Genomic DNA, 12,671 nt, shown 5'->3' on the forward strand with positions numbered 1-12,671 from the left:
CAACAGAGGGACGCCTGACAACAGTGAACCAACAGAGGGACGCCTGACAACAGTGAACCAACAGAGGGACGCCTGACAACAGTGAATCAACAGAGGGGCGCCCGTGACATTAGTGAATCAACAGAGGGGCGCCCGTGACATTAGTGAATCAACAGAGGGGCGCCCGTGACATTAGTGAATCAACAGAGGGGCGCCCGTGACAACAGTGAATCAACAGAGGGGCGCCTGTGACAACAGTGAATCAACAGAGGGGACGCCTGACAACAGTGAATCAACAGTGGGGACGCCTGACAACAGTGAATCAACAGTGGGGACGCCTGACAACAGTGAATCAACAGTGGGGACGCCTGACAACAGTGAATCAACAGTGGGGACGCCTGACAACAGTGAATCAACAGTGGGGACGCCTGACAACAGTGAATCAACAGTGGGGACGCCTGACAACAGTGAATCAACAGAGGGACGCCTGACAATAGTGACTCAACAGAGGGACGCCTGTGACAATAGTGAATCAACAGAGGGACGCCTGTGACAATAGTGAATCAACAGAGGGACGCCTGTGACAATAGTGAATCAACAGAGGGACGCCTGTGACAATAGTGAATCAACAGAGGGGCGCCTGTGACAATAGTGAATCAACAGAGGGGCGCCTGTGACAATAGTGAACAGAGGGGCGCCTGTGACAATAGTGAACAGAGGGGCGCCTGTGACAATAGTGAACAGAGGGGCGCCTGTGACAATAGTGAACAGAGGGGCGCCTGTGACAATAGTGAATCAACAGAGGGGCGCCTGACAATAGTGAATCAACAGAGGGGTGCCTGACAATAGTGAATCAACAGAGGGGTGCCTGACAATAGTGAATCAACAGAGGGGTGCCTGACAATAGTGAATCAACAGAGGGGCGCCTGACAATAGTGATTCACAATCAGGAATCAACAGAGGGGCACCTGACAATAGTGAATCAACAGAGGGGACGCCTGACAATAGTGAATCAACAGAGGGACGCCTGACAACACAGAGGGACACCTGACAATAGTGAATCAACAGAGGGGCGCCTGACAATAGTGATTCACTATCAGGAATCAACAGAGGGACGCCTGACAACAGTGAATCAACAGAGGGACGCCTGACAATAGTGAATCACAATCAGGAATCAACAGAGGGACGCCTGACAACAGTGAATCACAATCAGGAATCAACAGAGGGACGCCTGACAACAGTGAATCACAATCAGGAATCCGAGGGACGCCTTACAGTAAATCATCAGAGGGGCGCCTGACAATAGTGAACCAACAGAGGGACGCCTGACAATAGTGAACCAACAGAGGGACGCCTGACAATAGTGAACCAACAGAGGGACGCCTGACAATAGTGAACCAACAGAGGGACGCCTGACAACAGTGAACCAACAGAGGGACGCCTGACAACAGTGAACCAACAGAGGGACGCCTGACAACAGTGAACCAACAGAGGGACGCCTGACAACAGTGAACCAACAGAGGGACGCCTGACAACAGTGAATCAACAGAGGGACGCCTGACAACAGTGAATCAACAGAGGGACGCCTGACAACAGTGAATCATCAGAGGGACGCCTGACAACAGTGAATCATCAGAGGGACGCCTGACAACAGTGAATCAACAGAGGGACGCCTGACAACAGTGAATCAACAGAGGGACGCCTGACAACAGTGAATCAACAGAGGGACGCCTGACAACACAGAGGGACGCCTGACAATAGTGAACCAACAGAGGGAGGCCTGACAATAATGAACCAACAGAGGGACGACTGACAATAGTGAACCAACAGAGGGACGCCTGACAATAGTGAATCAACAGAGGGAATCAACAGAGGGACGCCTGACACCACAGAGGGACACCTGACAATAGTGAATCATCAGAGGGGCGCCTGACAATAGTGAATCAACAGAGGGGTATGTGACAACAGGGAACCAACAGAGGCCTTGACACCTGGAGCTTCTCCTTTCAGAGTGTGTCCGTCTCCATGCGTTCTGCACCCACGAGACCTATAAATAAAGTTTTACACACTCGGCCGCATCACGTTTGCACACTTTACACAGTTAGTGCATATGGACATGAGAAGGCAGCGAGGTTTGAGGGGAGACAGTTAGGTTGGTCAGCAGAAGGTGTGGGGTGATATTTGCCATTTTCAGGGACCTTTCTGGCAGTGGCCCCTTCCACCTCGTGACTGCCAGTAATCCCCCTGATCCTGGCCCAGCTCTGAGTCAACAAGGCCATGAGCCCACAGCACAAAGTGCATTTCACATGTGTCTTCATCGGCCTCCTCTCGTCCAGAACTGGGGCTGCGGTGCCAAGTCTGGCCCTAAACCAAACAGAAGCAGAATGTGCCCTCATCTGCAGCAACGCTGGGCGCTGCCACCTGTGGGCATGACCCGGGGTGTTTGCACGCCAGCTGATGGGGTGTGCCAAGGCCCTGACCAAGCACTACCGCCCTTTAAAGACAACAGGGCGAACAACCGCATGCTGCGCGGCTCTCTCTGCTATGAAAACAACATGGTGACCAACCCCAGGCTGCGCGGCTCTCTCTGCTATGAAGACAACATGGTGACCAACCCCGGGCTGCTGGGATCGGCGCTCTCTGCTATGAAGACAACATGGTGACCAACCCCGGGCTGCTGGGATCGGCGCTCTCTGCTATGAAGACAGCATGGTGACCAACCCCGGGCTGCTGGGATCGGCGCTCTCTGCTATGAAGACAACATGGTGACCAACCCCGGGCTGCTGGGATCGGCGCTCTCTGCTATGAAGACAGCATGGTGACCAACCCCGGGCTGCTGGGATCGGCGCTCTCTGCTATGAAGACAACATGGTGACCAACCCCGGGCTGCTGGGATCGGCGCTCTCTGCTATGAAGACAGCATGGTGACCAACCCCGGGCTGCTGGGATCGGCGCTCTCTGCTATGAAGACAGCATGGTGACCAGCCCCGGGCTGCTGGGATCGGCGCTCTCTGCTATGAAGACAACATGGTGACCAACCCCGGGCTGCTGGGATCGGCGCTCTCTGCTATGAAGACAACATGGTGACCAACCCTGTACTGCTGGGTTTGGCTCGGCTCTCTCTGCTATGAAGACAACATGGTGACCAACCCTGCGCTGCTGGGCTCGGCTCTATCTGAAGACAACATGGTGACCAACCCTGCGCTGCTGGGCTCGGCTCTTTCTACTATGAAGACAACATGGTGACCAACCCCAAGCTGCTGGGCTCGGCTCTCTCTGCTATGAAGACAACATGGTGAACAACCCCGGGCTGCGGAGCTCGGCTCTCTCTGCTATGAGGACAAGATGGTGACCAACCCCGCCCGGGCTGCTCAGCTTTCTACTCAGAGAACAACATGGTGAACAACCCTGGGCTGCTGGCCTCAAGACTCTCTGCTATGAAGAAAACACGGTCAACAAACCCGGGCTGCTGAGATCGGCGCTCTCTGCTATAAAGACAGCGTGGTGACCAACCCCAGGCTGCTGGGCTCGGCTCTATCTGCTATGAAGACAGCGTGGTGACCAACCCCAGGCTGCTGGGCTCGGCTCTATCTGAAGACAGCGTGGTGACCAACCCCAGGCTGCTGGGCTCGGCTCTATCTGAAGACAGCGTGGTGACCAACCCCAGGCTGCTGGGCTCGGCTCTATCTGAAGACAGCGTGGTGACCAACCCCAGGCTGCTGGGCTCGGCTCTATCTGAAGACAGCGTGGTGACCAACCCCAGGCTGCTGGGCTCGGCTCTATCTGAAGACAACATGGTGACCAACACTGCGCTGCTGGGCTCGGCTCTCTCTGCTATGAAGACAACATGGTGACCAACCCCAGGCTGCTGGGCTCGGTTCTCTGCTATGAGGACAACATGGTGACCAACCCTGGGCTGCTGGGATCGGCGCTCTCTGCTATGAAGACAACATGGTGACCAACCCTGGGCTGCTGGGCTCGGCTCTCTGCTATGAAGACAACATGGTGACCAACCCCAGGCTGCTGGGCTCGGCTCTCTGCTATGAAGACAACATGGTGACCAACCCGTGGCTGCTGGGCTCGGCTCTCTGCTATGAAGACAACATGGTGACCAACCCTGGGCTGCTGGGCTCGGCTCTCTGCTATGAAGAGACACCTGTGGCAGCAGGACCTCTGAGCCCTCCTCCAGACCTTGGTCCTCTCACACCTAGATGATGGCACGGCCCGCCTTGCCTACATCCCCATAGCACCAGCCTGCGATGGCATCCTTCCACCACCAGCCTGTCTCAACAAGAGACCAGATCCACAGGGCCTCATCACCCCTAACCCTATGAACGGGCAGACCGCCCCCTTCAAGATGGCTCCCTCTTCTAGCCTTGCTGCACCCTTACAAACCCTAATGGCTCATACCAGAGCACCAAGAAAGAGACAGGCATACCTGGGGGCTCACACGACAGCAAGGTCACAGCATGTCACCCCAAACCCGCGAAAAGAAAGCACCCAGAAAGAAGGCCTTGAGGCACGCCCTGAAGCTATAGAACACCAGCCCCTTTCACACGTCCATGAACTGTTTTACAGACCACAATGCATGGCCTTCATTCAGGGCCACTCGAATTATGCGCAGGAGAATGCCAAATTATGTGGCAGGGTTGACAAAATTATGCGGTGGTTTTAAACTTGGTAACAGTCTGTGGGCATTGGTTGCACCTCATTAGTACCAGTTTAACACCCAAACACAGAAATAAGCAATAGAAAGGTGACCGATCAATCTTTGCAAAGGGCCTTCCACTACGCGCCTCTACGTTTTTAGTAACTGTTGAACCATTTAAGATAGAAACATTTTTTTGCTAAAATCTGCAGATTATGCAGCAGGTGAAGGATTATGTGGCAAATGCGGCATAACCAAAATTATGTGAAAAACGCCGTAGCAACACTACCGCATAATTCCAGTGGTCCTGCCTTTATGTGACTTGAGACCGCTGCAGTTAGCCAGAGCCTGGACTCCGAGTGAGAGGTGAACCAGGCATGGTCTCTGGTGAAGAATTAAAGATGCATGGGGGTGGGGGGGTCGGAAGGCCTCCCCTCTTCCGACCACGGTGTTGGGTCACTCGTAAACTACTTGGAAAAGCAGCGTTGGGGTCTCTTTTGTAGACACGTCTCCTTTTGGGACTCAGAAAGGGGGTCACATCCGACATGTGAAAGAGATTGCGGACCAAACTTTTATTTTGCCAATGCTTTTTTTCTCTTCATTTGTAAATCTTTTTCGTGTGCCTAAGCCATGGGTTCTGCTTATAGCAGCTCAGAATCAATGGAATCGTTTCTTTCTACTGATCAGAGGAATGCATTCAGACGACAATCATTAAAGACAAACGGCTTCTTTCTGTGTCCGAAGCACGGCGGCCGCTCACACGCACCCGTGCTCTGGCACTATCATAGGAGCGGTTCAATGACATTCTGGGGGGCGTTCAGCTGCCACGTCAGGCGGGGGCAGGTTTCCTTCGTCATGATCTTTATGACGTAGATTTGCGTCAACAAAAAGACAGAGAAGAAGATGTCACCCTCACTGCGGTTCGCCAAGACCAGACCTGCGGGCTTTGCCAATGGCAGACACCTGTCACCAGGAGAGGCCCCCATCCCCCAGGGCGCGGCAGCAGGGGGGACTGGGGGTGCACCTGGTCACAGGATGTAAACACAAGCCTCACGCCCTGAAGAAAGAGTCCGCTGGGGGAGACCCGAGGATGCGACTGGCATGCGTGGGAGACAGGTGGAGAGGTGTGTCAGTCAGGCAGTACACACAAACAACACACCTCTAGGAAGGGGAGGGGACAGGAAGTGACATCCCTGCCCCCTCCCCAAGCCCCGCTCACCTCTGCTAAGACTTCTTTCAATCTCTAGATATTTCACACTGCCCCTTCCCGCCCCATCATACCCACGAAGTAGCCCGGGAAGTTCAAATGATATTTGAGTCTTACATAGCGCTATCTGAACCCGAAGATATCAAAGCGCTTTACATGTTATGTGAATACATTCGTATGGGTCAAAAGAGTCATAAAAAAAGTATATAATCATGCAGCTTTCAGGTAATTGGGTTGAAGACAGATCAGAGACTGAATGGGTCAGACAACCGCCTCGACGGCGACTAGCTTGGAAGGGGTGAGAGGGTGGGGGCGTCGGGCAGGGCGGGTGAAAGGTGTGTAGGTGAAGGAGTATAAAAGGGGTGACAGTATGAGGGAGTGGGGGCCCCACGAGGAATGGCGCGCGGGCAGGAGTCCCCGTGTACCAGTGGGGCACCACCCACAGCTGCCACGGGTGGGTACTGGGGCAGTAGCGTAGCCAGTGCGCTGCGGACCCTGGTGCAAGAAAAGGCCTGGCTGCTGTTGGAATTATACAATACAGTACTATTGGGGGTCGAGTGGGCCACTCGGGGCCCGGGTGCCACTGCACCCGCTGCACCAAATGGAAGCGACGCCCCTGCACTGGGACTCAAAATCCAAACTCTCTTAACACCACGCAGGGACCCCCCACCTCACATACTTAACATTCACAGCGCTTAGAAGCTGCGCCATCTTTCAGCAGCACTTGTGTATTTCCCCTGATGTTTCAAAACCAATAACACGCAAAACTGAACTTCAAGTGGACGGAATGATATGTGTTCAACACGCCATCCTTTAAATTCTAGTGAGCCCCGTCTTCTGTACTGTCCGTGGTCCCGCGAAGGTCACAAGGCCCACCCCAACCCTCCGTGATAAGACACGACCTTTAACCCCCTCAACCACAGCCAATGTCTGCACAAAGTGCCCAGAAGCCTGGAGACTGTGCTAAGGCGATGTTTGAATTCTGTGTTCTGCTCTGTTTGTCTTAATCCAGCTCAAACAAAAGGCACAAAACACGTCCTTCGACTGAAGTCAACAAGAGAAGAAACGTGAGATGCCCTGGGGTGGGGAGGCAGAGGGCTGAGGATAGCGGGTCCCTCATGGGGCTTCAACAGTGGCATAGATGTGGTGGGCACTCGGGGGCAGGCACGTGAGGGGGTCTGGGACTGTGGGGTGTGCAGGTAAGGGAGCTGTGGGGCATGCATGCGAGGGGGGCTGGGGGCAGGCATGCGAGGGGGGCTGGATATGTGCAGGTGAGGGGCTGAGACTGGTGCGTGCATGTGAGGGGAAGATAGGTCTGTAGGGCATGCATGTGAGGGGGCCAGGGACTGAGACATACATGTGGGGGTGCTGGACTGTGGAGCATGCATGTGAAGGGACTGACATACATGGGGGGTTGCCAGACTTTGAGACATGAATGTGAGGGGGCTGGGACTGTAAGACTTTAGATTGGTGAATATGGGCACCAGGAGTCCTGGCTGTGGGCATGGGCAGGTCTCCAGGGTACTGTGACATGTTAAGGAGGGGCATCTGGGCTCTGGAGACCCCGGACGGGTGGCTGGGAGGTTTGTCGTATAGAGTTCAAGGATAGTAGGGTGTGCCTGACTGGTTAAACGTTGGCCCATACCCGGGTCGGTCTTGGGGGGCTACCTGAGCAGTGGGAAGGAGAAGGGCAGAAGCAGTGTGAAGCGAAGGTACATAGGGGGGTGGGGGGGTGGCAATGATGGTCCACTAAGGGTGCAGAGGGGGGCCGAGCTGGGTTGAGACTCTTGGCCAACCTTGGAAATGGAGCGACCCAGACGTGCGTTTGTTACATCTGTAACTCAGAGTTCACTGGGAAGTCTTACTCCTGCCTCCTGGATTTATCCACGGCCTTGGACACTCAACTATCTGGAACGCCTTCGTACTATTGAACTTCGCAAAGGCTGTGGAGGCCCAGTCCTCAACTGCTTCTCCTCATACCCATCCAACCATTCCCAAATTCTGAAAACGAGCAACTCACTCGAGACCAGTCAGCGTACCCCAAGGGGTTCCTCAAGGTTCGATCCCCTCCCCAACCCTCTTAAGCCTCTCCCTAGATCCTCTATGTGTGATCCTCAGAAACTCTGGGATTCTCTTCCACCGCTCTGACGACAAAACCCAAATATGCTTTTAAATCTCATCTCCGGAAGACATTGTAGTGCTTTTAAAAACTCTCAAAGATTGAAAACTGGATGGCTGACCAGCATTTTAAACTCAACCCAACCAAAAGAGAGTTTCTTTTGATCTCACCCCCGAAAGCAAAATACCCTGTACAAGAATGGATGGCTAACCTCCTGCTCTGGAGGGCTGACCCGCCACTGTCCAGAGTGCCAGATCACTTGGCATCACCCTTGACAATCATCTCAGACACATCGCAGCCAACAGCGCACAACTCCAACTCAGGCAGCTCTGGGGCATCGGACAACTGAACCCGGAAGAAGACCTCAAACAGGGGTGCAGTCTCTCGTCTTCTCCAGACTAGATTACGGAACTGCCCTTCTCTCAGCGGGCCTAGGTGAACTATGGGAATGTCTGAGAGAACCTCTGCATGCAGCAGCACGCCGAGTGTTAGAGCTCAAGAAATGTAATCACATCTCCCCTGCCCTGCGAACCCTCCAATGGCTCCCCACTGAAGCGCAGGCCCAAAATCGCTTGTGTTGCCCACAGGGCACTACACTCCTCCTCACCCTCCTATCTAAACGAGAAACTGAAAATCTCCGGAGCAAACAGGGGTTCCTGAAATGCCAAATCCCTGCTCCTGGAACCATCCACTTCCAGTCAAGAACGGTATTTGAACCAGTCTTTCTCTGATGTGCTGCTAGAATCTATAACTCGCTGCCTCCCGCCCAAAGCCCACGGAGTAACCTTCAAAAGAGACACTGACCCGCCCTCGCTATGCAGCCCCACCATCTTAATCGATGCTTTAACTGTGTACTTCCTCTGCCCAATTGCTTTAACTGTTCTTGTGAGTACTCCTGCGCACACCCACCAAAGTAACTGAGTTTAATTACTATTAACTGCAACCCGATGTTACCCTTTTGCTTGCTGTGTAAAGCGCTCTGATGCCTTATTTTTTTTATTTGAAAGGTTTTATATAGCGCTGGCTAGACCCGGAAGTATCAGAGCGCTTTACATGAGTATCAGACCATAGTTGCAGGTTACATCGTTACAAAGGTTACAGAGTTATTAGAGCATAGCTACATATTCAGTCGAGACAAACAATATGGCCATATGCGTAAGGGAAAAAGATGCCTTCGTACCATGTCCGCACTATATAAAATTGCAAAAATAAATAAACACCATTTTGGGGGGTGGGAGAGCAGGATTCAAGAATTTGTACATGAAGAGATTATACTGCACCTTATTTCTAATCTCACAACTACATTATACACATTTATGGGCAGAAGCCTTGCAGGGGTAAATGTTTTCCCTTGAATCACACAGTTTCAGCCAAGAGTTGGCGCTGGGATTAGAACCCACTTCTTAATATTCAAGTCTGCTAACTTAACCACAAGACCATATGGACAAACAGTAGTTTTGCAACAACAAACCAGTGGGTGAGCTAACAAGGGTATCACACACAGGAGGCAGAACTGTGGCACATGGACCAGGAGGTGAGGTAACAAGGGTATCACACACAGGAGGCAAAACTGTGACACATGGACCAGGAGGTGAGATAACAAGGGTATCACACACAGGAGGAAGACCTGTGGCACATGAAACCATGGGGCTGAGGTAACAAGGGTATCACACACAGGAGGCAGACCTGTGGCACATGAAACCATGGGGCTGAGGTAACAAGGGTATCACACACAGGAGGCAGACCTGTGGCACAAGGATGGATTAACAAGGGTATCTATCACACACAGGAGGCAGGGACCAGGGGGTTGAGGTGAGGCGTTGAGGGAAATCAGAAACTTACTTCAAGGGGAGCGTCGGCTGGAGGGGGAGGGGGGGTCTGAGGTTTAGAGAAAGGGTCACAGGGACAGATCTGGGTATTAGCATGGACAGGGGGTATCAAGAGGGCAGTGGAGACAGGGGGCTGTGGCACATGGCTCACAGCAGGCATGGGGGCGCAGGGGTACTTTTAGGGTGCTGGGGCACGAAGAGACAGTGGCAGAGGGCCACAAACAGGGCACAGGAGCACGAGGAGGAATCAGTAGGGCACAAGTAGGGGGCAGAAGCACGAGGAGAAGGGCTGAGGCAGAGGGGCACAAGCAGGCGGTAGAGGGGCACACGTCGAGGCGCTGCTGGCGTGCGCCGCGCCAAGCTCCGCCTGGGAGAGGGTCTCACCTGCACTTCTCTGCTCCGTGCCCCGCTCTCTGCCCAGGATCCCTCCACTCCAGGGCTCCACGGGTGGTGAAGTGCCTCCGCGCCCTGTTTGTTGAGCTTCCTCCTCCCGGGGCTCGGTGTCCGCCTCGGCTTCCCTCAGACTCGCCGCTGCTCTTGTGCCTGTTCCTGCGGGGCTCGCCTCTCTCCTCCCGCCTGTTGCTCCCGGGATCACCTCCCACTCTCCAGCCCACAATGCACCGAGCCAGACCAGGGCCCCCGGACCCTCCTCCTCTCCAGGGACAGCCTGATCCTGCCCTTAGGGAGGAGGATGAGGAGGGAGCTGTGCTGCCCTCTGCTGGCGGCGGCGGGGACTGCAGGACGCCGCCTCCTGTACCTGAACAGGTGTGAACGAGCAAACCTGAACAGAGAGCTGTGCTGCCCTCTGCTGGGCGCGGCGGGGACTGCAGGGCACCAACTCCTGTACTTGACCAGGTGTGAACGAGCAAACCTGAGAACAGAGCTGTGCTGCCCTCCACTGGCGGCGGCGGGGACTACTGCACCCGAACAGGTACGAACAAGCAAGCCCCGCCCCTTCCCTCAAGCACAGGTCTCATCCTGCCAGGGGCACACACACCCTGCTGCACAGACACACAGCCGGGGCACAGAGACAATACAAAACAAAGTATTTCATTGGCAGGACCAGGAAGACAAGCGCTGTGTACAAAAAAAAAATAAGCACATTTATTCAGATTTGTGGTGTTTGTTAAAAAAACAAACCATTGTCCATGGAATAAAACGCAAAAGTTCCTCTCTGCAAACATTGGCTAGCGGTCCAGGCCGATCAAAGGTGCACATTCACCATAAGACTGTTGCATCGTGACGCGCTTTGAAATCCTACGAGGCACAGATAAAAACATCGGAAAATCAATCAATATATGAGCACGCGACCATGCGCACATAACCTACATGTGCATTTCCCATCACTGTTTACAACCCCCTCTATAACGCCACTCCCTATCCAGGGGCGGCATGTTACCTCCATACTCCGCCCTGTATACATTCAGTGGCGGCATTTCAACTCTATAACTCCACTCCATATACACCCAAAGGGGGGGGGGGGGGGGGGGGGGAGTTTCACCTCTATAACTCCACTCCATATAAACCGAAAGGGGGGGGGGGGGTTCACCTCTATAACTCCACTCCATATACACCCAAAGGGGGGCGGGGGTATTTCACCTCTATAACTCCACTCCATATACACCCAAGGGGGGGGGGGGGGGGGTTCACCTCTATAACTCCACTCCATATACACCCAAAGGGGGGGGGGGTATTTCACCTCTATAACTCAACTCCATATAAACCGAAAGGGGGTGGGGGTGGGGGTTCACCTCTATAACTCCACTCCATATACACCCAAAGGGTGTGGGGGGGGTTCACCTCTATAACTCCGCTCCATATACACCCAAAGGGGGGCGGGGGGGTGTATTTCACCTCTATAACTCCACTCCATATAAACCGAAAGGGTGTGGGGGGGGGGGGTTCACCTATTTCTATTTCTATTTCTATGCGGAATTTGTTAAGCGCGCGGACACCCAGGGGTTTCATGGCGCTAGAGAAACAGAGAAGAGGATTCGGAGGATGTAGAGTTCTAGCAGTACGCTTGTTGAAATAGCCAGGTCTTTAATGCACGTCTGAACTCAATCAGCTTGGAGCAGCTCCTGATGGACAAGGGCAGAGAGTTCCAAGTCTTTGGGGCGAGGTGTGCGAAGCTGGATCCGCCGAGTCTTTTCTTTTTAAAGGTCGACGCCTTGAGAAGGAATAGGTGGGCGGACCGAAGCTCACGGGTCGGGATATGTTTGATAATAAGTTGGTTGATGAATCTAGGGCTTTTTCCGTGAAGAGCCTTGAAAATTATGCAGCCTGTCTTAAAGATGATCCGATGGGTGATGGGGAGCCAGTGGAGGGAGGCTAACAGAGGTTTGGCTGGCTGCCTGCGGTTGCTCCTGAAGATTAATCTGGCCGCTTGATTTTGCACAATCTGCAGGCGTTTAGAGATGGTGAGGGGGAGGCCGAGGTAGGTCGAGTTAGAGAAATCTAATCGCGAGAGGACTAGCGCGAGTACTGCCTGGATGAGGGCGGAGTGAGACAACAGATAAGCGATTTTTTCAATTTTTCTCAGTTGAAAGAAGCAGGAGGAGATCACTGTTCCGATCTGGGTTTTCAGAGAGAGATCGGCGCTGAGAGTGACCCCAAGGCTTTTCGCTGTCTGGGATGGTGAAGGGGGAGTGCCCATGGAAGGTGGCCAGAAGTGGGGTCCCCAGCTGAGTGCGCTGTCACAGGGGAGTACTAACTCAGTCTTTCCTGGCTTTAGCTTAAGGTGGTTCCGATCCATCCAGCTCTGGATATGCAGCATGGTCTTTTGGAATTCCTCGACGGAATCCGGGGAGTTGAGGGGGAATATCAGCTGCAAATAGTCAGCGTAGTTAAAAATGATTACTTTTCTGTTTTTCAAGGAGTGCAGGAGGG

The 12,671-nt window shown here is 53.6% G+C and overlaps 1 protein-coding gene across 5 annotated transcripts in view; it reads right to left on the reverse strand.

The window, feature by feature from the left end:
* The window catches only part of PLXNB3 (plexin B3), a 394,300-nt gene extending 383,801 nt beyond the window's left edge, over positions 1–10,499 (reverse strand). For 2 of the 5 annotated variants that reach the window (XM_085629792.1, XM_085629788.1), the window contains exon 1: positions 10,167–10,252. The gene's annotated coding sequence lies outside the window, so the exon portion shown is untranslated. Of the gene's footprint in view, positions 1–10,166 lie in introns of all 5 variants that reach the window. The other 3 variants (XM_085629786.1, XM_085629789.1, XM_085629790.1) reach the window with 3 other exon arrangements.
* Between the last annotated feature and the right edge of the window lie 2,172 nt (positions 10,500–12,671).

Source organism: Triturus cristatus, chromosome 10 (genome assembly GCF_964204655.1).
Source record: "Triturus cristatus chromosome 10, aTriCri1.1, whole genome shotgun sequence".
Taxonomy (NCBI): domain Eukaryota; kingdom Metazoa; phylum Chordata; class Amphibia; order Caudata; family Salamandridae; genus Triturus; species Triturus cristatus.